Source organism: Engystomops pustulosus, chromosome 1 (assembly GCF_040894005.1).
Source record: "Engystomops pustulosus chromosome 1, aEngPut4.maternal, whole genome shotgun sequence".
Lineage (NCBI taxonomy): Eukaryota > Metazoa > Chordata > Amphibia > Anura > Leptodactylidae > Engystomops > Engystomops pustulosus.
Window position 1 is genome coordinate 190,786,533 of NC_092411.1, and position 25,232 is coordinate 190,811,764.

Here is a 25,232-nt window from a genome sequence, read left to right on the forward strand (position 1 = left end):
CGGGTCCGGCCGGGATTCACTAAGGTAGTTCCTCCGACGTCCACCAGGTGGTGCTGCTGCGCTGAAGTTCCCCGAGGCCCGCCGAAATGCACTCAAGTTCACCGGCCTATTCCTAGTGAAGGTAAGTGCAAGTCTTGTGACACTTTTTTTTTTAAAATGCGGCAGTTTTTCCGAATCCATCGGGTTTTCGTTCGGCCACGCCCCCAATTTACGTTGCGTGCATGCCAGCACCGATGCGCGACAATCCGATCGTGTGTGCCAAAATCCTGGGGCAATTCAGGGATAATCGGCGCAAATTGGAAATATTCGGGTAACACGTCGGGAAAACGCGAATCGGGCCCTTAGTAAATGGCCCCCATAAATATACATTCCTTACATGAAATGGCATTGGCATTCAAAGCAGCATTCGCAGTAATGAGGATAAATTGAAGCATTATACACCACATGGATATGACAAAATCACATGAAATACAGCAGTGAGAGAGTGAAGTGTGGCTTCCATATGCAGTACTTTCTACAGCAGTGGCTTTGTTCAGTCTACTCACGTCAGACATCTCCAGACAATAATTTCCAACACAATAAATAAGTTCTTAAATTAAGTGTAAACAAAGGCAACAGGGCAGAGAGGGAAGAAACGTTTCATGGAGTCTTTCTAGGTTCACTGCTGTGCTAAGAATTGTCCCTCCCGCGACTTATTGGTCTCTTATTTATTGTATAAGGAATATTACATGCTAAAATTTGCTGTGTTAAAGGAAATCATTTGTTTTGGATGATGTGTTTTAATACTGTGACTTCTTTTAATCACCACTTTACAAATTACACCTATATATTAGGCTGTAGATTTAAAGTCAACAATGAAACAAAGAAAACCATTTTTTAACGTTTCCCTTGAACACTATAGTGCCATGTGATACCTGTGTGACCTGATTATTCATTCAAATTGAGATTCATGTGATCTGTAAAGGTCCCAGTGGTCAGACCTCTACCCATTAAATAGATAAGCTCCACTCACTTTTCAATAAATCTGTTCCATTAGACATGTCCTTGCATCTATATGTATCTGTGTATTTGCCTCATTTAATAGCTTCAGCCTTCCCTGTTCTCACTATGCTTACCTCTGCATATATACACAATTTCCTCTCTCTCACTACTCTAGTCTGTCCTAATGGCATCACCCACTGTTTCTTTTTTCTCACAGTCTATCTCATTGACACAGGAAGAGGGGAGAGGGGAGCAGGATGAGTTATAACTCTCCGGCTACAGATCCACCTATTCAGGAGAGCTTAGACATGTAAACAAAGAAGCTTGAAGAGTCTGCACACAGTACAGAAGCAAGTGGCAGGAATGCCAAATCCCTTGGTGAACATTCAGGGATTATCCACAAAACATTGAAGGCACATGGGCAAATAGCTAACCCCTTGAAGTGTTCATGCTTTCTGTGTTGATCCTGGCTGATTCTGATACTTGTGTGAGGAATTCCACTTTGTGATATACATGAGAAGAATCCATATACTTCCCAGTGTGATGTGACCATACTTTTGTCTACATAGTATGGATTTTGTGTAAGGTACATTGCTTGGCAGTCTTCCGTATTACCACTGAAGGTAAATTTAGTCTCCTGTTATTTTAGCTGTCTGTTCATTTAATTTGATGCACTATGGGGTGCAGTACAACACTATCCAGTTTCTTTCACCTACTCTGATCCTAAGCCATCATCTTGTTAGTGCTGTTATCCCACTGGGTAACTGCTGTAGCAAGCTTCTGGTTGACTACTACAAAATCCAGTCAGAGAAGAAGAGAGAGAGTCTGTTAAGCAGCTCAGTCAAGAGATCAATGAGAGACTCTCGTACTCCAAGTCCAGCTGATATCCAAGAATATTAATCCATTTTTCACTGTTCCACGGCTACTAACTCCACATACAAAAGTGTGGTTACACATACAGGGCTACTACCTAACACTGTCTGCAGCTTTGTAGGGTAATACAAAACTATATTTGGCTACTTAGCCTACAATTTTTACATTGCAGGACAATGGATAACCTGACCATGACGAATACACTCTCAATTTTTACTTTGGTTTCTAAAATGTATTTATTAATCTATCCTGTTTGAGATGTTAATAACAATTTTCAATATACAGGGTGGGCCATCTATTTAGATTCACCTAAATAATATGGGAATGGTTGGTGACACAACTTCCTCTTTGTGGCACATTAGAATATGGGCAGGGGTACCTTTCAAGATGGATGTTGACCATGGTGGCCATTTTGAAGTCGGACACTTTGGATCAAACTTTTTTTCCAATGGGAAGAGGGTCTTGTAACACATCAAACTTATTGAGAATTTCACAAAAAATACAATGGTTTGGGTTTTGACATAACTTTATTCTTTCATGAGTTATTTACAAGTTTATGACCACTTATTAAATGTGTTCAAAGTGCTGCCCATTGTATTGGATTGTCAATGCAACCCTCTTCTCCCACTCTTGACACACTGATAGCAACGCCACAAAAGAAATGGTAGCAGAGGCTTCCAGTATCCATTGTTGCAGATGCTGCACATCTCGTATCTTCACAGTAGTTGCCTAAAGATAAAAGTCTAAGGGGGGACTGATTGGTGGACAACCAATCCACTTTCCAGGGAACTATTCATGTAGGAATGCTCAGACTTTTGGGCACATCTGAAGGAAATTTGTTTTTTTTTCAATTTGTTGTTAACCAGATGCACCACCTTGGGTCAGTTGTATATAATTAAAGAAGCCAAACAAACTCTTTAAAGGCTTATAGATTTTAACTTGCAAGGAGGTAATAATTACATACATTGCATGATTCTACATGTAACATGCAGTTAACGGAAGATAAATGGTAGAGGGTAAAAGTAAAACTTCAAAGCAAATGTTAAAAGGGTTTTCTTACGTCTATAAATTTGACTCCTCTTAATCATCAACACAAGAGAAGTCAACAAAGTCATTTGTAAGGATATGCATATCCATATACTGTAGCTATCATAGTATCATAGTATATAAGGCTGGAAAAAGACACAAGTCCATCAAGTCCCACCTTTAAGAATTAAATAAATGTTTTATCCCCATAACCTGTGATATTTTTGCTCTCCAGAAAGGTATCCAGGCCTCTCTTGAACATGTACATAGAGTCCGCCATAACAACCTCCTGCGGCAGAGAGTTCCATAGTCTCACTGCTCTTACAGTAAAGAACCTTTGTCTATGTTGATGGTAGAATCGCCTCTCCTCTAGGCGTAGAGGATGCCCCCTTGTCCTGGTCACAGGCCTAGGTATAAAAAGATCTTTGGAGAGATTCTTGTACTGCCTGTTCAGGTATTTGTACATTGTAATGAGGTCTCCCCTCAGTCGTCTTTTTCTAAACTGAATAATCCCAAATTTTGTAATCTATCATTGTATTCTAATCCCCCCATTCCCCTAATAATCCTGGTTGCTCTCCTCTGCACCTGTTCCAGCTGTACTATATCCTTTTTATACACTGGTGCCCAAAATTGTAAACAATATTCCATGTGTGGTCTGACCAGAGATTTGTATAAGGGCAAAACTATGAATCTAGAGATTCAAAGTAGATAAACCTTCTGCTGTCCTATATGAGAATACTACACATGGACCATTACCATATTTTCTCTCAATAAAATCATAAATATAAAATAAGTTTCAACTATATAAATGGGAATGCATTATAGAGGTGCGGCTAGGCATTCCTTCACAGGGGACAGAGATTCTATTTGGAACCCCAGCCTTATATGTTAATTCCCTGTCACATAGGCATAAAGGATATTGACCTCTCTGGTCTCAGCACCCTGGCTGATTATTTTTGTGCTGCTCATTATTCGATATGGGGGCTATTTGTGTATAATTTATTATGATAAAATAATTTGTTCCTAAACTTCTAGCAGAAAACACAGAGGAACAGCACAAAACCTCTTGTGAAGATGCATCGTATTGTGTCTCCCAGACAGGGCCAGTTCCAGGTTTCACTAGGCCCCTGGGCGACAGCTCCTCAGTGGGCCCCTTTGCAGTGAACTCCCATGGCAGCATTAAAAATTCAGAAACTAAAAGAGTCTCCTATTTCCTAAAATATTCCCCAGTTTATGATACATCCCTAGGTATGCCCAGTGCTGGCGTCCGCCCTGGTCCTCAATAAATTGATAATTACAGCATACCATATGACAAAACGCTACCTCGGTTGCTCCACATCTCCAACAAAATACTTGTTCTCCTCTGCCCATTCTCACTATTTTTCAAGGGGTGTAATATAATCTATGAAGATAGTTGAAATACCCCATCCTATGATTCATGCTATGAAGAGTATTTAATATTGTGAAACACCCTGTTCCAGTGTTCATTAGTCATTTCTCCTACTTCTAATTCCTAGTGTCCTTGTACAATTAGTACAATTAACTTTGTAAATGCATCTTTACCCTATTCAGCTCCTTTCATGCTCCCTTCTTTCCTGATAAAATGAGTTTTACTCTGAAATCTCTGCTGACTTCTTTCTTGCTTGAAAGAAGGACAGAAGCTCATTGTGGGGTCAGTTTACATGTAAGCTTAATGCAGGACATAGGCCAAGTATTGAGTTTTGAGCAGTTTGGTCATCTCCAAGCAGCGCAGAGAGGACTTTAAATTATGGATGAAGACTAAGAGTAAAGCTGCTGAAGAATACATGTCCTGTAAAAGCCAGAAACTGTGTTATTCCTTATATTTACAAACTACAGGACTATTGATTTATTCAAAGTTTGGTATGGTTTACATTTATGTTGTAGGCAACACAACTTGGAGACCATTGACTTAGATACTACCACGCATCATCATGTCCATCAAGACTAGATAAATGTATACAAAGAAGTTATTTTTGCACTTACAATTCTAAGTTTTTTATTTTATATGTATGAATAAAAGCTAATATTTCCAAGCTGTCAATCAATAGCTGAAGTCAAGGGTATTCTGGTTCAATGGCTTTATTCAGATGTCAGCTATTTCATCAGTATGTATGGGCCAAAACCAGCAGCAAGTCAAACATATAGAACTGATACAAATCTGATGGCCCTAGTCACTCCAGTCCAACACTGCCCATACACATGCATACACCTAGAATGAAAACTGAGAAGAGATGAAAGCAATGCTCTAAGACTGATAAGAGAAGGTTGACAATCACTACGTCAGGACAGGGAATGCCAGACTTCTAGAACACTGTCAAACACAGGCCGAGGAAGGTACAGACCAGCCCTCAGACTCATGAAGGAAGGCTGTCAATCACGAACTAATCACAAACTGTCAATCACTTAATAAGGTAAGGTGAAGCCAGACTGACAGACTTACAAGTAAGGATTGTCATTCACTATCTGAGGATTGGAACGGCCAGACTTCCAGGATATTAAACTCAGAGACAAGAGAATGTAAAATTCAACTATTCATCTCTATTCATCTCTGCATATGCGAGGTGTTTCTATGTATACTGTACAGTCATATATTAAATATAGTACAGTACACAGTGATAATCTCCAAAACATCACACTGAGACTACAGAAGATATACCTACTTCAGTAAATACTAATGTCCCTATGAAATAACAATTCTGGATTATATATTCTTAGAGCAATGTATTGTACTGTTCCTCTAAAATTATTCCTAGAATAAATAGAAAATTGTGTAGTTCATGGGTAGAATGGATTGGACAGGTTCATCCTGTGCAGGGATACACACCTTAATGGTAACACCCATTAAGAGCTACACCCGTTATATGTATATTAGTCAGGGAAGCCCTCACCTTACACCCTGACATTATGTGGCCCCCCACTTATCCTAGGAAGGGGTCAGCTATAATTATACTTCCATATTTGCATGATAAATGTTAGACTTGCAGTTGACTGCTCTCTGACTTTGCATAAAGTCTTGTATTTGGCGACAGAAGCGACTGAAGGTATTGTTCAGACATTTGTTCAGGAATTTCCTGCCCAGCTTGCAAACTGCTCAGTCTTATTCATGTGAAGTTGAAAAAGAAGAGAGAATTCCTTAAGTCATTTCCATGTCTTTATTTATCTGGCCGCTTCTGTAATGAAACACACAACCCTTGACCTCTGAACTCAATTAAAAGTCTTGTAGGACTAGCGGGAGATATTTTCTGTGTGCATCTTCTGGATGGACATGCTGCTGTTGTTATTATCCGATGTAATTCCCCTTGTAACCTTCACTTCCTGGAGCTTTAAATTGCACGCAGCACAGCACCGTGTTTGGAAGTAAGCAGTTGCTGTAGGGGAGCATTCCTCTCGTCTCGTCTCCTCGCATGCTGCTTACTTTCTTGTTCGGTTCATTTTCATCTACGTGTGACCCTGTTAAAGCAGCGACATCTTATACCTGAAGCTGGAAAGGCAGCGGTGCCAGTGAGAGGATGTGTCAGAGCCATTCCTGGGTGATGGAGTAATGGGAGAAACTGCAGCGAGGGAACAGATGCCGGGCTCTCTCGTCCCAGGCTTATCAAAGCAGCGGTGACGATTGCTCTGCCAGTATACGGGAAGTATCCACTGAGCTGGTGCAAGCATTAACATTGGTGAGTGCTGTCTGCCAGCTTCAAGCAGCCTAGAGTCATGCTTGTCTGGCTTCTCCCCCGTCTCGGTGTATGGAGTTTTGCCATGTACAGCTGGCTGATTTTTCTGTGTCTGGAATTCAACAAGCTTCCCTGAATTGGAACAGCACATGTAATGTATGACATTGTCTCATCATATGTTCTAGTCTCTTCTACACAGACGCGTTCATTACTGCTCAGCAGAAAAAGAACGTTATAGCATATTACTGCTGCTAGATACTTTGTCCTCTAATCCGACAGCTGGTATTTGTTGTGGTAAATGTACTGTGGGTGAAGCTATGTAAATCAGTAGAGCTCTGGGTGGCACGTGGGTGGAAAGATGTTCTGTGTGAACTTTAAAAACCACTGCAGTCATTCTATAGAAATCACTGTAATTTACCCATCAATGTAGAAGGCTTGGTGATAGTAATAACATCTTAAATGTATTCTCTTGGGGTTTTCTTTAAGAAGTTTTCCAGATCTCCAGTTTCCTGCCGGAAAAGACATTTTTGGGTTTGACTGATTTTGTGTCAGTTGTATTTTAGACTTATTCTTTTCACAATGTGACATGTGTAGATAGATACATAGATAGATAGACAGATAGATAGATAGATAGATAGATAGATAGATAGATAGATAGATAGATAGATAGATAGATAGATAAGGCTTGATGAAGGTGTTACACACCGAAACGTCGCCACTTGTTCAATAAAGTTCACCTTTTATTTTGAAATTTTGAACCATGGAGTGCTGCCCGCTTTTTACTTTATTTAGATAGATAGATGGATGGATAGATAGATAGATAGATAGATAGATAGATGGATAGATTACTGTGTATAACAAGGCAGAGGTGGTAGTACAGCTGAATTTGTCAAATAGCACAGTCATGACAACATCATTGTTTCTCCTCACGACTGCAGATAAACCTAATGAGTTATCTGTAACTCAGTGAACTATCACAATGCAGAATGGAGCCACTCAAACTGTCTTTATCCAATGTATAACCATAACTCAATGTGAGATCATTGCATTGGACTGCAGTTACATATATTGTATTATTCTGACTTTTTACACGTGCAGTTTATGTTTAGTTGGTTTACCCAATGCAATGGAAGAAAAATCTAGAGTTAGTATCCCACTATGCCATTTTATTGGCAGTTTTTAGAACAGGCAAAGCCAGGTATTGATTATACAGGAATGGGGAATTTAAAGAAATCACTTCTAATTCTTCTTTCTTCTTTCTTCTGGATCTACTGCTGGTACCTGCTCAAGAAACTGCTTTCTAAAAAATAGAAATGATCTATGCCTGTCTTTTCTTGTATCCATTTATCCGTCGATAGGGTTACTCAGAGGTAATTGATTTTTATTCAATATGTGATATAATTATATTGAGTAATGAACAAATTTTGATTATGTGTTGTGATCATTAGAGTGTCATTTGAAACCTAAATCTGTGTTGTTTCTGGTTCCAGATGTATTTTGTGCTGTATTGTGTTACATTGTATGTAGTCCTTCTGCTGGGAAACTGAGATAAATATACCTTACTGTAAAAGCACTGCAGTATGCATCATGTCATGGTTCCTGCGCATATAGATAGCATAGCAGCAAATCAATGCATAGTAAGTAATCATTTACACAACATACAGGATGTGCCTGAAATTGTATATGGACCTAAATATTTATGGTCCTCTGAATGGATCAGCTTTCTGGGATACTTCTTACCATCAGTTACTGGCATTACCCTTTGAGTAGGATATCAATAGTACAGGTATATCCCAGAAGATATTGTAAACTATGAAGTAGCTAGAATGAAGGGATACTTTGTACCTTTAATTGTGTTCTGTAGATCTTGGAGACAGACTAAACCTTGTAAGTTTTATTGATCACTGCTGAAAAGACATTGAAGAGCATCTTGTTACAAGGACACATTGGTTAACAGTCTCCATATAGCCCAGTCATTTATGTATCTCTCTTTGCATCTAACACCTCCTCCAGATAAAACGTCAAACCTGGTAATCTCTAATCATACATACTGTTCTTCAAAAACTTATAGGAAGGAATTTATTAATTTGTGGCGCAAGGTCTGTTTTCTGGTGATCGAATTTTAGTGGTGCTTGGCACTGTGATTGTACATTGTGGCACGTGACCTGCATGTATTTGGCGCACTGTAAGAAAAATGAAAAAATTACACTCCACATTCAGGAAGGGGTTTAGAAGTTGATAGACTTGCTTTTTGTTGAGCTAAATCAATAGAATGGCTTTTGTATTTTTTCACAGTCGCTTTGGGGCAGGTTTTCCACATAGACCAGTTTGTAAGTGATCATTACCAGCATGTATGTGGAAGATTTGCATTTTGACTGCATGTTGTTCACTTAGTATATTGCATCTATAATAGCCGAGGGTTGCATAGAGGTTCAGGCACACATGGGCATAGATGCAGCTTTCTTCTTCCTGAACATCCCTCGGAAAGCTCAGCATGTGAGAGCAGCGTGCTGAGTAATACTTTTACACTCTCCTATCGATTGGATGCTGTTATACCATTTCTGCTCTTGTTCTTTTATACTAATTCACAGCAGGAAAATGTCAATACAGTTTGTTCAGCTATGTACAGCTTGTTCTACAAATTTCTGAAGAAAAAAAATCAACTGAGATTCATATTCAATAATTTCATTTATTGACTCTTTTTTTCATAATGGTATTTCAACCAACTTGAATACCAGAGTGATAATGTCCATTTCTATTTAGATTTGCCATGTACATTTCTGATATTGCAGTTGATTCAGTGCAGTAGCTAAAAAGAAGCATAGCATGCATATAGATAGATAGGACACAGACCTCATGTGTCCCGCTAAGCTATTGGGATGCCTAGAAGTGTTGAATACACAGAAGGTCCAATAAAAAATCTAGCATCCATTAAAAGAATTGTGTTATATATTGGTAGTTAGTGTAAAATCCTCATAAAAGATAAATGATATAGAGTACTTGTGATCATAAAAAAAGTTTAGTCAAAAAAACTATGTTTAATGCAACTTGAATTACACAAGATTGTATAAGAGGATGCTTCCTTCACCAGTTTTTTGTCTTCAGCCATATTCCTCATTGCCTTCAATGCTAAAGAAAAGGCCATAGAATTAATAAACATACAATATAAATACACAGGTTGACACTTACTTTGGGTATTAGGTTCATAAAATATGTTAGTGAATTCATAACCAGCTGTACTACCCTTGTTCAGATAAATTCTGGGTTGCTAGGTAACAATATGAATGGGGAGTTTTTTGTTTTACAAACTATTTTTCCTTGATTAAACCTGTCTTTATCAATTATGACTATTTCACATGTGATAATGCTATTTTATTCATTACTGAGTAGGTGTGCACTGCAGTTATAAAGTCAGGACTATGCACAGAAATGGTGTGATTGCTCTAGGGCTTAGAACAACTTTCAACTAAGTGTATTACATCGAAATTCAATATTGATGTGCATGCTTGAAACAGCCTAATTAATGGGGGTTCACTAAAAAAAATTATGATTAAAAGTACCTAGCAGGCCATAGGCAAAATATTACTAAACACATACTTGTCTTTTACCGGTTATTCTCTGTCTTTGTACCAACCTTGTCTGGCCCGCAGTGGTCTTTACTTTCTGCCAATTACTATTGCAGCAGTGATCCATGCCGGCATGTGAGTGACTTAGCAAGTGTCTCCAGGTATTTCCTGGAGATATCTTGAGATACCAATAAGCAAAAAGCAGAGGGAAGAAGACAAGCAGTGAACTAAATTGGCGAGAAATTTGTAACTCTTTTCTTATTTTCCCACAACCTTTTGGGCATTTCTGTTCATAATTTAGTTTATTTCCCAGTGCATGCATTTCTTCAAGGTAAATCATGTCCAAGGACAATGATGCACATCCTGGTGATGGCGTGGCTACTGCCAGTATGATCAGCAGCAATACCCTGATAGGAGATGAGCGTGGCAGCTTGCAAGAGTCTTACAAGAGGCAATTAGTTTAACAATCACATATAGATAGTGATGACAAAGTCCTTAGTGGTTTCCCTCCTGGTAGAGCTACAAAGCCTGACAAAAGAAAAAACAGAGCTTTATATGAAACCCAATTCAGTTCTTTCAGGGGTGCATAATTTACTCTTTTCAATAATCACCTCATGGAGTGTCAAGAAAACTAGTTTCACATTGCTCTAGCCTCAAAGTGATTTGTTTCTCATAATTTGGCCAAAGTTCTGTATAATCTCTCTCTAGTTTTCACATAACAGTCTCAGACTCTCTCCAGTCCTTACATACTGGTTGTAAAACTTGTTATTCCCTATTTTGCTGGTCACTTCATGCCACTTTACAGTCCTGGCTCACCTGGTGCAAACAATTCGATCTCTACCAGATTCAGCCAGCAGGATCTTGGTTTATCACACAAACCAATCACAGTAGATTGTCATTGTCACCAACAGTCTTGGTAGTGTACATATATAGAGATGTAATATGAGCATCATAACAAAGTAAAAAGTAACCTCTAAACTCATTGCACATGACTTTTTTTAGTTTGAGGATAATGGTCAAGTGATGGCTTTTATCCCAGACTTAAAAGGTTATAAGTATTATTGCTTGTGTAATTAAAACTTATACAATTTTCGAATATAGTTTCTTTATCAATCCTCGTGATTTTCTAGATTTCTGCCTGCTATCGTTCTATAGAAAACTTCTATGTTTACTTACACTGGATAGAAACTCCTATACATATGACTGACAGCGTGTATTATGATGTCACATTCCTTGCGCTGTCTGCCTCCTTGTGCTTCCTGATTTTGGTTGTCACAGCTCCTGCAGCCTGTGTGTGTATGAGAGCATGTCAGATACTTGTGTAGCTGATGTCTGTGTCTCTCACATGTGTATGGAAGAAGAGAGCATGTCAGATACTTGTGTAGCTGATGTCTGTGTCTCTCACATGTGTATAAGAGAAGAGAGCATGTCAGATACTTGTGTAGCTGATGTCTGTGTCTCTCACATGTGAATAGGAGAAGAAAGCATGTCAGGTGCTTGTGTAGCTGATGTCTGTGTCTCTCTCATGTGTATGGAAGAAGAGAGCATGTTAGATACTTGTGTAGCTGATATCTGTGTCTCTCACATGTGTATAAGAGAAGAGAGCATGTCAGATACTTTTGTTGCTGATGTTTGTGTCTCTCACATGTGAATAGGAGAAGAGAGCATAGCAGGTACTTGTGTAGCTGATATCTGTCTCTTACATGTGTATAGGAGGAGAGAACATGTCAGGTACTTATGTAGCTGATGTATGTATTTCTCATATGTGTATGGGATAAGAGAGCATGTCAGGTACTTGTGTAGCTGATGTCTGTGTCTCTCACATGTGTATGGGAGAAGAAAGCATGTCAGGTGCTTGTGTAGCTGATGTCTGTGTCTCTCTCATGTGTATGGGAGAAGAGAGCATGTCAGGTGCTTGTGTAGCTGATGTCTGTGTCTCTCGCATGTGTATGGGAGAAGAGAGCATGTCAGGTGCTTGTGTAGCTGATGTCTGTGTCTCTCAAATGTGTATGGGAGAAGAAAGCATGTCAGGTGCTTGTGTAGCTGATGTCTGTGTCTCTCACATGTGTACGGGAGAAGAAAGCATGTCAGGTGCTTGTGTAGCTGATGTCTGTGTCTCTCTCATGTGTATGGGAGAAGAGAGCATGTCAGGTGCTTGTGTAGCTGATGTCTGTGTCTCTCGCATGTGTATGGGAGAAGAGAGCATGTCAGGTGCTTGTGTAGCTGATGTCTGTGTCTCTCAAATGTGTATGGGAGAAGAAAGCATGTCAGGTGCTTGTGTAGCTGATGTCTGTGTCTCTCACATGTGTACGGGAGAAGAGAACATGTGAGGTACTTGTGTAGCTGATGTCTGTGTCTCTCACATGTGTATGGGAGAAGAAAGCATGTCAGGTGCTTGTGTAGCTGATGTCTGTGTCTCTCACATGTGTATAGGAGAACACAGCATGTCAGGTGCTTGTGTAGATGTTGTCTGTGTCTGTCACATGTGTATGGGAGAAGAAAACATGTCAGGTACTTGTGTAGCTGATGTCTGTGTCTGTCACATGTGTACGTGAGAAGAGAACATGTCAGGTACTTATGAAGCTGGTGTCTGTGTCTCTCACATGTGTATGGAAGAAGAGAACATGTCAGGTAATTGTGTAGCAGATGTTTGTGTCTCTCACATGTGTATGGGAAAAGCATGTCAGGTACTTGTGTAGTTGATGTCTGTGTCTCGCACAGCCAGCAGATAAAGCACAGACATTAGCAATGTTTTACTGTACATTGCACATAGACATTAGCTGGGGAGGGGAGGAGTGACAGGTGACATCACTTTCTCTCTCCACGTGCCTCATAACAAAGAAAATATGATTCTAGAATGATTAATGTATGGATCAGTTAGATAAAGGCTCAGATCGAATCCTTGTGAGCTGCTCCAACAGGTAGTGGTGAAAGAATTAGTGACAGAGAGCTAATGACAGGTGTCCTTTAACATTGTACTGGGAACAGGAGTTCAAGCAGCATATGTATCAAATACAGTATTACTGTTTTGTATTGCAATAATTACTTCATTATGAGACAGTAGCACTCAGGGATTGCAGTGGCTCATAGCATCGTAGATGACTATATAATGTAATGATTCCAGCCTCATGCATAGTATTCGGAAAATGTCACTGGTACACAGATTGTGCAGTTGCCTTTAACATCAGTTTACAAAATGAAAAATTAAACTTTTAGGTAACCCTTACTTTTTACATTTGCCAACATTGGCCCTTAATTTGTTAGATACATTCAAAGTTCTTTGGGATTATTTGTTAAGTTAAGAAGTACAATTTACCACTAAGAACATATGGCCTTAAAAGTAATTTAACAATCTCTAATCATGGAGATTGCTTGCCATCTGGGACTTGGGCCATAAGGATTTTATTCCGAAGACAACATCTGTGCTCATATCAAGATATCTTTGCCAAAGAAATAGATGCTGCTGTTTGGTAGCAGAATGCTATTCATCTCACCATTACACAGGCTCCTCACACATTTTGTGCGCCTCCGACTTGCTGTGCTTTTAACAAAATCAATGTTTTCCCTTCCATTTTCCTTAAGAAGCACACATCCCAAATGAAATTACAGAATATGGGCATCTGGTACACGGTTAGAATTAGAAAATCCAATAAAAGGTGGTAACATTGTGTCTTGCTCACAATATTAAAAGAGCAGTTTGCTGTCTATTGGATAAATAAAATAAAGTAATATAAGGTCAAGTAATGGAAATGATTTCCAAGAATGATAAACTGGAACATTTTGAATATTATTAATGTAATTTCAGTATGGCAATGTCCTATGTTGGCAATTCTGGGCAGAACATGCAGTCCCCGATTATGGTGATTGCAGGGGGGCTGGCAGTTGGTGGGATTTTGCAATAAAACTTAAAGAGTAAAAAGAAAAAAAAAGGTTTGTCTCTGTTAGGTAACCCATTTTTCCATATCTTATTAGGGAAATCTAAATTAAAAGGCATAGGCCCTAGGACAAAAGTTTGGCTTGGGTCTCCCTGCAACTTTTACTAATTTCCATCAGCAGTTCCCATGCCCCACTGATTCCGTACTATAGGCAAAGGCCCAAATATATTTCCCCTTCCAAGAAATCTATGTGTATTGTGGAAACAAAATATCCATAAACCATTGTTTTTTTTTATCAAAGCAGAATATGTAAAGTAGCTAAAGTGGATATCTATAAAATGACAGCTTAGATATATAGACATTCAGCTCCATGTAAGGTGGGTGCCTATGTAATGGCAGCTGAGAAACGGCAGTAATACAACTTAGAAGATACAGTAATACAATAGTGGATAGAGTAAAAAGAGGAGACTGTAACCCCTGCAGCGGCGAGTAACTGGCTATATAAAGGCCTACTACTCATTCTGAGATTAAAAGGTTAACAATATCTCAGAGTTGTGTTGAAGCTTTTATGATGCTTAAATTGTGTTACTTCAAAGCAGATCAAAGTGTTTTGCATGGCTTGTGGCCCCCATTGATTTATGGGCCAGGTAGCAACAGCGACCACTATGACCTCTATATTTTTATGACAGATAAAATGAAGGATAAATAGTTAACTGTTTGTCTCCCAGTAGTCCCAACAGTTACTTTATTAAGGGTTGCATTAGCTCATCTTGGTTATACTAATCTTCACTTAATTGTAGGGTTTAAATAGTAATCAGATAGCTCAGGGCCCTACAAGCGGCCCTTCCACCCCATATGTAATAAACCAATGCCAGATCTAACCAATTACGTGGAATGTCAAGGTGACATTCCTAAATAATAGTGCAGGCTCAGTGAGATTACAGGAAGAGCAGAAAAGGAAACTGTGTTGCAGTCTTCACACTACAGCGCAGTCATACATAGTCATTGCTTTAGGCATAAGGACTTGTTATATATTCTCTTCCATTTCCTATCTGCATCTATTTGATTCACCACATTGAACTGCCGTAGGATGAAAAGCACGGCGAAACTCAAAACTCACCTGGACAGTGGAGTTTAGGCTAAACTTCAAAGAGACAAGTAGAACTGAAAAAGTCTGACTACTGAATTATCATAGTTTGATGTTCTATTTCTATACTCTTATTCTATAAATAAGGCAAACTTGTAACTATTAAGAGACTGCTGTATCCTCTGCCAACGTACTCATCAGCCAAATGGCACATTTTTTGTGCTATTTTGTTGGTTTACTTTAACAAGTACTGTTGACTCCACAAAATCCTGTTTAGGAAATGGATACTGGATCCTTTGAATAACTCACTTGCTTTGTGCACAGAAGGATTCTGTACATAGAACAAAATTAACAGATGAATTTGGATTTGGTCCTCATGAATGGTTTTATTATGTCCAAATTAAATATACATTTGGTAGTGCTTTAAGGGATGTATAATTTAAGGATTAAAGACTTCTGTTACTGTCTATGGTTGAAACTTGTAAGCAGACAAAAGATGCTATTTCAAGATTTTATACACTTCTAGAGGTAGGATTAATTGGGGGATTTAAGGTGGAAAAGAATGTTGAATTACTTATCTGTGGTAGAATGGAAAAAGACTCTTGTGATGTTTGGTAAGATTACAATAAACAGGTCTTTTATTATTTCCCAGTTGTTTCTTCTACATGATGTATATTTTAGTCCAAAGTGTTTAAATCAGCTTGTCCAATGTTGATAGCTACAGACCTGACACACATGATGTGGTGTGGCCTGAAACTGTTTAGGTACTTGGTGGACATCATTACCAGATTCCAGTATACTTTTCATTTCAATTGTTTTTGCTCTGTAGATATGATGCTACCACAGGGGGCACTTTCCATTCATTAAATATGAGTTTCCGCTGAACCAATCGGGCATGTGTATAAGGGAGTTAGAAATAGCTGTTTATATGTGTATGGGGGCCCATACACTTTTAGATAAAACATTTCATTGATAGCGATTATTGGGGGAATTAAGCAATCTCATGATAGATCTGGGTCCTCCACTGTATGGGGGAGCTTCCATCATACCTCTTTAATTATTAAAAAACCTAGCCAGCATATATCTATTTGTATATACACATTGCATACGGGACATAAAGGAAATTGCAAAATACCATCAAGAACATGCTTTTGGCAGGAATACTATGTCCCCATCTCTGTTCATTTGGAAACTTTGTAACATTCATCTCTAAACATTCAAGAGCAGCATTCCTTTTGGTACTATGAACGATGACAACTGCTATAACATAACAAAATTTAATAGGGAACCCGCTTCTCTCTCACACTTAATCTTTACAATAATATTGGACTCTTTTAGACAGGAACACGCTGTAAATAACAAGGCTGCTCAATAAAGGCAAAGTCACTAATATATCAGTTTACAAAGAGGAAGAGCAAAGCAGTAAATGGTCTACTATATTTAGTCTCAGCAAGGGGCTTTGCAGGCTTTGGTACATGGGCTTGTAGGCCATTTAAGCTAAATAAGTGTCTTTTGATCTCTAAATTATTACCGTATATACTCGAGTATAAGCCAACCCGAGTGTAAGCCGAGACCCCTAATTTTACCATCAAAAACTGGGAAAACCTATTGACTCGAGTATAAGCCGAGGGTGGGAGATGCATTAGTCACAGACCCCCCCCCAGTATGTATACAGCCTGCCCCCAGTAGTATACAGCAGCCCCCAGTAGTATACAGCCTGCCCCCAGTAGTATACAGCCTGCCCCCAGTAGTATACAGTTTGCCCCCAGTAGTATACAGCCAGTCCCCAGTAGTATACAGCACTGCCCCCAGTAGTATACAGCAGCCCCCAGTAGTATACAGCCTGCCCCCAGTAGTATACAGCCTGCCCCCAGTAGTATACAGCTTGCCCCCAGTAGTATACAGCCAGTCCCCAGTTGTATACAGCCAGTCCCCAGTAGAATACAGCCTGTCCCCAGTAGTATACAGCCTGCCCCAGTAGTATACAGCTTGCCCCCAGTAGTATACAGCCAGTCCCCAGTAGTATACGGCCAGCCCCCAGTAGTATACAGCACTGCCCCCAGTAGTATACAGCACTGGCCCCAGTAGTATACAGCACTGCCCCCAGTAGTATACAGCACTGCCCCCAGTAGTATACAGCACAGCCCAGCATTCAAAGAAAATAATAAACTTATATACTCACCCTCCGGTGGCCCCGACCTCCAGTACTGCTCCCCCGATGTCCGCGCGGGTCCTCTTCTGGCTTCGGCGCTCGTCTTCTGTCTTCACTAACTTCGTGCTGGGCGCCGCCATTCTTCTCCCCTGGACGGCGCCTAGTATGACGCGCCGCTGCTGACGTCATACTAGGCGCCGCCTGGAGCAAAAACATGGTGGCGCCCAGCACAAAGTTAGTGAAGACAGAAGACGGGCGCCGAAGCCAGAAGAGGACCCGCGCGGACATCGGGGGAGCAGCGCTGCAGGTCGGGGCCACCGGAGGGTGAGTATATAAGTTTATTATTTTTTTAAAGACTTTTTATGACTGTATAACTCGTGTATAAGCCGAGGGGACGTTTTTCAGCACATTTTGACTGTCGTGACTACTGTATGAAGAACAATCTGCAATTTAGCATTTTGCCAGTTTGCATTTGTCAACACATCAAACCCTTTTTAAACCCTGATAAGAATTTGCTGGATTGTTGATCAATTGTCACCTTTACATGGACCAATTAAAAGGAACCACCTTGTTCCCAATTATAGGCCTAATAATTGTTCTTTGCATAAGGGAATCCATATATGGATACCAATGCTTATTGGGATCACAGAATGGGGCACCAGAGCAACAGACATTAAAAATGAAACAACAAACCAAAATGGACTAAAAAACAAAAAAAAAAAGCAGAGAAGGCCTTTAGAAGAAGCACTTTGTACATTGGACTGGGGACGTAATTTTCTGAACACATTGAAAGTAGAACACAACAGGGGTTTTATAACATTTATTTCTCTTGTTTTGTACTTCTTTTTGAGATGTTTTGGGGAGCATTTGTGGATTAGCATCTTTCTTTTGCAACTTTTTCATCAGGCAAGGAAAGTTTCCAGTGTTGTGAATGATTTATCTTTATAATCCAGATGTTGATGTTTTTCTAAAAAGTTGAGTATTTGTTGCACAATGGTCACTGAAAGTGATTAATTTTGTGCAAGAAAACTCCTGTAGGGAAAAAGATTAGAATGGTTTTCTCAAAATTTGCGACTTTTGTGCGACTTTTTTTTAAAGGACATCTACCATCTACCATCAGGTTTACCAGTCCTACTTACAAGCTTGTGCAGAATCAATCTTCTTAGAAGTTATTTTATTATATCCCAGTACGCTGCGATATTGGCGATGCAGAGATATTAAAATGATGTTATTCAGTCTCTGGCGTAATACCGAAGTGCCTGAACCAGGTGGGGGAAGAGTAATCAATGCTAGCACTGCATATAAACCAGGAGGATGCTAGGGCTTTGAATCTAATTTTTTGCATGGATTTTGCATGGATATCCTCATCATTCCAGGGCTTTTATGTAAATGAAAGGTTTGGACTGTGACTTTAATTCCAGAACACATATACTGATTACAGCCTGAGTGATATGAAAATATATTTTTTCAAAGATATGTGGTTTTGAGTTCTGACAATCGAGTTAATAGCACATTTCATTTTAAACATGTTCTGCGTGCAACTTTTCATTTCACTGAGTTCTCAAAGTGTCTGAATCTGATTGCCCGAAGGCAGCTTCTGCTTCTTAAAATGAAATTAGAATGATCACTCTTTCTAATGTTGTGCTAATGAGCTTCTCCTCTATTACACCTGCCTTGACACACAGGTTCCTTTGAAGATATATTTCTCTTTTTAGAAGATAGCAGAGTGTAACCTTTGATATAAGTCAACGTTATATAGATTGTGTCTTCATTTTAATTAATATATGCTGGTGTTTATGTTAGAATAAGCAAAAGCAGAGACATAAAAGGGGAAGTCACGTGTTGGTTACAGCTTTTGCAATCTTAAAATGTTCTTTTCTTTTAAGTGACATTTTTACAGCTATCAATAAACGTGTCTTAGGCCTCATGCCTGGCATGTCAATTGAAAGAGACTGGCCAAGATATAGTCAGTAGCCACAATGGCGCAAGCACCACACAATGAACATGCCTAATAGTAGGCCTCATATAGTTAATATAATTTATACCCTTATAGTAGTTCTTTCAGATATAATAACCAATGTAGCATGATATAAGCTTTGCTACATGTGGCAAACCCCTTTATTGTATACCCCATCTTTTCCACTTGATTCACCATGCAATCATTAACAGGACATTGTTTGTAAGCAGTGCAGCTTCTGCTAACACCGCTATATATCTTTAGTACCTTCTATTATTCAAACTTGGTATCACTTGGGCAGCTACAAACTATGCCACCTGATTCTGAACCTGCTGAGGGGCAATGAGGGAAATTTATCACACACCAGCACTCAGGAGCTGGTTTTTGATGTAGGCCATGCTCCCCTCCCCTGGTGGCATAGGCTCAGGTCCAACTTGCCAGCCACGCCCCTTTATGCCTCTTCAATGACCACATGGCGTGGAGGTGGTGTAGGAGTAAATATAATCACAATTTCTTAACAGGCCTGCTCATCACTAATCATAGCATACACTCAGAGAGTTTGCACTAACATCTCCATCATTATAGCGGTATGACAGGAGTTTCAGCATCAGAACTTACTTATATAGTTTCAGCATCTGGAAAAAAAGAACCTGGGTAGGGTGAGGTCAATAAATTTATTATTACAATCTACAACTAAAGAGGTTCCTTAAAAATAACTTGGACCCCCTCCCCCTTTAATGACCCATAGAAGAAGGACTCTTTGACAAAGGTCTTCTGACCAATGTCGGGGCTCATGATGGGAAGCATGTAGTTTGCAGTGATAGATTTTGTTTGTAGGTATAGTCCACCAAATATTTTTGTACTTTTCTTTATCAATTGCACCATTTAATCAGTAATCAGGACTATTGTGTGTTACTTGATTTGCACTTTACAATGTTGTATGTACAGGCAGTCCCCGGGTTACGTACAAGATAAGGTCTGTAGGTTTGTTCTTAATTTGAATTTATGTAAGTCGGAACTGTATATTTTATCATTGTAATCCCAGACAGAACTTTTTTGGTCTCTGTGACAATTGGATTTTAAAAATGTTGGGTTGTCATAAGAATCAATATTAACACTAAAGCTTCATTACAGACACCTGTGATAACTGTTACAGCTGATCATTGTAGCCTAGGACTAAAGTACAGTAAATTACCAATATCCAGAGGTCCGTTTGTAACTAGGGGTCGTATGTAAGTCGAGTGTTCTTAAGTAAGGGACCGCCTGTACTTGTCTTTAGCTTTTTGCACATTACCGTTTGATCAGTTAACAGGACTATTGTGTGTTCCTTGGTAAATTTCTTCTCCCTATTTTTTGGTAATCTTTTGAGAGGCCACGTATATATATAGTTATAGATCCATAGTATTGGTATAGCACGTGTGTGGTTATTCTCCACAATATTGTTTCCTGGTTCAAATTTTGGTCAGCCCCAGTCATAAGTGGACTTTAGTATATTTTATTGAGACACAGGAAAGGCCCTTGGTATGTATTCTGTATTTATTAAATTTAAAAAGTTACAGTGCCATGTTGTATTATCATCATAATCCCCTTCTGTATGTTTCGGACTTAGATCATATACTTACCACAAAAAAACTTTCTATCTAGCTTCAGTTTCTTTCTTAAAAGCTGCATGACCTAAACTGCACAATGAAGTTATTCATCTCATTATTTATCTAAAAAGGGAACAATGGATTAGTGGGTATAAAAATACTACACAAAGAACAAGCGTGTTTAGAAGAAAGTCTGGGTGAAGTAAGGCGCACTCCTGGCTCCAGTCCCACTCATATACTTTGCAGAAAACAATGTCGTATTGAAAGCGGATGTTTAATAAAAGAGATTCTACCAGCTGATTCCTCTATCTCTCTGATAGTAATGTAAGTTATTCAAACTTCTCAAGTTACAATATGATACTGTCCCGAATACTAAAACCTGTTTTCTACCAACACAACAAATAGTGTATCCTGAAATTATAAGTCATTTTATAAAATTATCAAGACATTTTTGTTATGTAGAACTATTTCTCTTTATTGTTTATCTGGATATATTTAAAAGAAAATCCTAACATGTATTTAGATAAAATGCATAGAAGTTGTATTTAGTTTTTTGATTAAACATATATCATACAAGGTCCTCTGGAGATACAAGATATTCAAAAGTTTTATTTTATTCTTTTCAGCAGGATAGTCATTTTATTTTGTTGCCCTGGTCTGCAGTTTACTCAGAGCTTGGTCTTAGTGCATGGTGTTTGCCAATAGTATACTCACTGGTGGGAATTTATCATTACAAATTGTCTTTGACTTATTTGTCTATGTTCAATTCTATTTTTGTTTTATCTGAATTCATGAAGTGAGCCTATGTATGTTGTTGACTGTTTTTGTTTAGTTTCCGGTATTTTTGGTTTGCCTCATAATATTGGGGGTTTTTTTTTGCGTTTGTCTCAAAATTTTCTTTGGTGCACATGCGCTTCTAAGGAGCAATTGATCTTGATAAATTGTTGGTGGTTTTTGTCCTACTTCTACACCAGGGCGTGACTGGAGTTATTCTGCACCAAAATATCTGCTTGCTGTCAATCTATAGATAGCTTCACTGTTTATTTCCATGCACAGAAATCTGACCATGGTGCTCGACTCGTTATAACCCACAGCTCTGATTACTCTCTATGATACTAACGAGCCGTGCGCCTGTGTGACCATGGTTAGATTTCTGTCCATAGAAGCTTTCCATAGCAGGAAAGCAAACAAACATCCAGAAAACTGTTGGGAATTGATACAGAAAGTACAGAAAGTACAGAAAGTAGCATATTAAAGATACCAATAGGACCATGAGCATATTCAATTCTTCTTTATGTATAACTCATTGAAAGACATAGAGGCAACAATACATCACCATACTTCGGCAGATTGTGCCATAGTCCATTAAAAAATCCACACATAAAGGGCAGTGGCTCCTACAATAACAATAACATTAATTTGTGGAAATAAGAATACTTCTTTAATGGCAGGTGTGGATTAAGGCTGTTATGGGTCCTGGGCTGTAGGGAAATATAGGAATCACCACTTCGTGGCTTCAGGACCTTTGGATGACCTTTGAAAGGTCCTGAAATGGCTCTTGTGTACATGTGTATGGAGAGCAGGAACAGATGTACAGGGATTTCATGGGTGAAGGTCCTTCTTAGTAAAACATTTGGTGGTCTCCATGCTACTGCCCAAGCCGCCTATATTATAACCCAATACTGCTTAATGTATGTCTGCTAAGGTTATGTGGCCTCAGCCTGGACCACGTGGGTGTAACTTCATCTACAATGTGCGTCTGTCAGGCCTTGTCATGTAAACACTGGTTCATGAGGGATTTCATGCTCATTGTCTGCAGACTCTGCTCTCACCCTGCTAGGAAATCTATGTTCTGTGGTCTAGTCTTGGATTTGAGTAAAGGTTATGAAGGCAATGCATGAAGCTTTAATGGAAGCCACTGACTGAGGAATGATTAACTTTCCACCGCAGAACATGGAAGGTAAAATTGCAGTCAACTTTTCATTCAATTTCTCCTCTAGGCTTAATATAGAAGGTGCATGACCCGTCTGCAGAGCACAGTACACTTGAAATATAGTTTCCCATAAGAAAATGTACAGTACATTTCTCAAAGTGAGTCTTAATTTAACTCTTTCATAAGGGTTTTCAAACAGAGTTATTGAGGTGCATAGGGAGTAATAGAGTGGATAAGTTTTGAGTTATATAATAATGTACCTTTAAAATATCTTTATGATTTGCTTGCTTGTAATCCGGTATTGCTACTTGTAGAGTACACAATGGTTAATATTTTTGTTATGAATTTACATATTCTCTATGAGATACTCAAGCCCTTTCATCATACTTTGTCCAGGTACCTTTACATAGATGTATGCTTATCTGCTGGCTACATGAAGTACATTGGGGTCAGGATTTTTGGAATGGGAACAGGCCTGCAATACTGTTAAAACAAATCTGTGAAATAGCTTATCCTGAACATTTAGTACTCTCAGTGTCAGACAAGAAGGAAAAGCAACAAGAAAAATATTATGCACAAGAAGTTGTCTGGCGTATTAGGCCCCCCCTCCCCCCACACCACTGCCATTTGAAGTGGGTGAGGAGTGGCAACCAGTGGGCTGGGAAAGGGGCATTATCTGTAACATATGCCAAGGTAAAGCACATTTCTACAGCAGGCAGGATCTGGCGTGGAATTCATCAGAACGCACGATTATGTGCCAGAATTACTAAGAAGCTGCAAACACCAGCTTGTACTCCGGCTCGTACAAAGAGCAGGTGTACGATGCACAACTCTCATATTCTTATTTATTGTCTAAAATTCATTGCATAGCACCATATTGGTTGTTGTTAATGCCATATGAAATGAATTGTCCTGTGTGAACCCGAGTCTTGCACTTCCAACTCTATTTGCTGTGATGTTTAACACAAGGGAAACAGTTTATGAAAATACCATTTCCTCATCTCATATGATACATTTGGCTCCTCTTCAATTTACCAAATATGGGTCCCGAGTAAGAGTTGTAAGACATCAGTGGAATATTTGGATACAAGAATAAATGAGATGTTTATAGAGTAACTGGCTTTGTTGTGTAGAACTAAACAGGACTGTATGGAGCAGTGTAATATAAAGTATAAGAGTTCCAGTCTCTAACTTCCTTAGTATCTGATTTATCTAGCTCATTATAGTATATTGATCCATGATGCTGCTCACGTTGCCTTCAGCACAGTGAGCTATGGACAATTGCTTTACGCTGTAACTATAATGAGGCAGAGTTACGTTCATCCACTGTACATCAGATCATTACTTTTCACTCGACTTTTTCTTGTTAATTTGGTTTTCTCTGTGTAAACTTATTTAACTCATTCATGAGACTAGCATCATACATCCTCCAATAGGATCAAGTCTATTGTCACTATGCAAGTCAGCACATTCACACTCATGGGGAATTAACAAATTCTGAAAGGGCTGACTTAGTTCTGGGCACCATTTCTGTGTGAAGAGTAAAATGAAGATGATAAGTGAACTGTGATATTTTTTACATTTACCGGATTTGACAAGCGCTTTTCCTGTATTTACCAGAGGCACTAGCATTTACTTGGGATTTACTTTACTCTTAGTTTCTACAGTTTTTTCCTTTCAAAAAACAGTATCATTCATCATTTCGGGAATGTATTAAGACCGGATAACAATCCTCCAATATTCAGAATTAAATGCCAAAACTAGTTTCTCATGACCCTGTTCTGTCCCCTGCCCTCCACCCCCAATTTTCAAAAATGTAGCATATTGGTGGCAGTAACAATTGTACACTGGTCGTACATGGCATGATAATTACCCCAATTGTCTAGGGGCTATTTCTCCTGTTTCATTTCAATTTGGATAAACCAATTTTCAGATTAAAAATCCTCCAGGTCAAGCAGGTTGAGTGAGACATGTTATTTAATCATATGATCAATACTGTTTCTTGTGTTTTCATTCAAATAAAGGCACAGGCTCAGAAAAATATTTAAAGGAAAACAACCACTTAGTATTTAAAAAAACAAACTACAGATACTCTCCCCGGATCCTCTTCCTCCCAATTCAGGTGCTGGTCTTCTTTAAGCTTGACACACATTTGTTTTCCTTTAACATCAGCCTATGTCACTGTCAAGGTCCCATCATGTCTGATGGTTACATGGTTTACATATGCATGTGACATTTGTCCCAATTGCAGTTTGGAAAAAAGCATTACCTTTCCTACCCACACTACTTTTCCCCTAGGCCATTTGGAGTTATTTTAGTTCTCATTTGCATTATGAGTACAACAGGTCACGGTGATATAGCTTCTGACACATTAGTAAGTATACTGAGGAACGTGTATCATTTGACCTGACCTAAAATTATACCCGGAAGAGACTAAGAATGAATCACCATAACCACTGCTATTTCTACTCATGTGACTCTCTATGTACAGGAACAGACCAGTTTCC

General features: G+C 39.0%; 1 protein-coding gene across 6 annotated transcripts in view; it reads left to right on the top strand.

Annotated features, from left to right (window-relative positions):
* ARHGAP24 (Rho GTPase activating protein 24) overlaps positions 1-25,232 on the top strand; it is a 473,550-nt gene that overhangs the window by 388,540 nt on the left and 59,778 nt on the right. The window contains exon 1 of one of the 6 annotated variants that reach the window (XM_072116097.1): positions 6,202-6,569. The exons of 4 other annotated variants lie outside the window; for them this stretch is intronic. The gene's annotated coding sequence lies outside the window, so the exon portion shown is untranslated. One more of the 6 variants, XM_072116104.1, reaches the window with a different exon arrangement.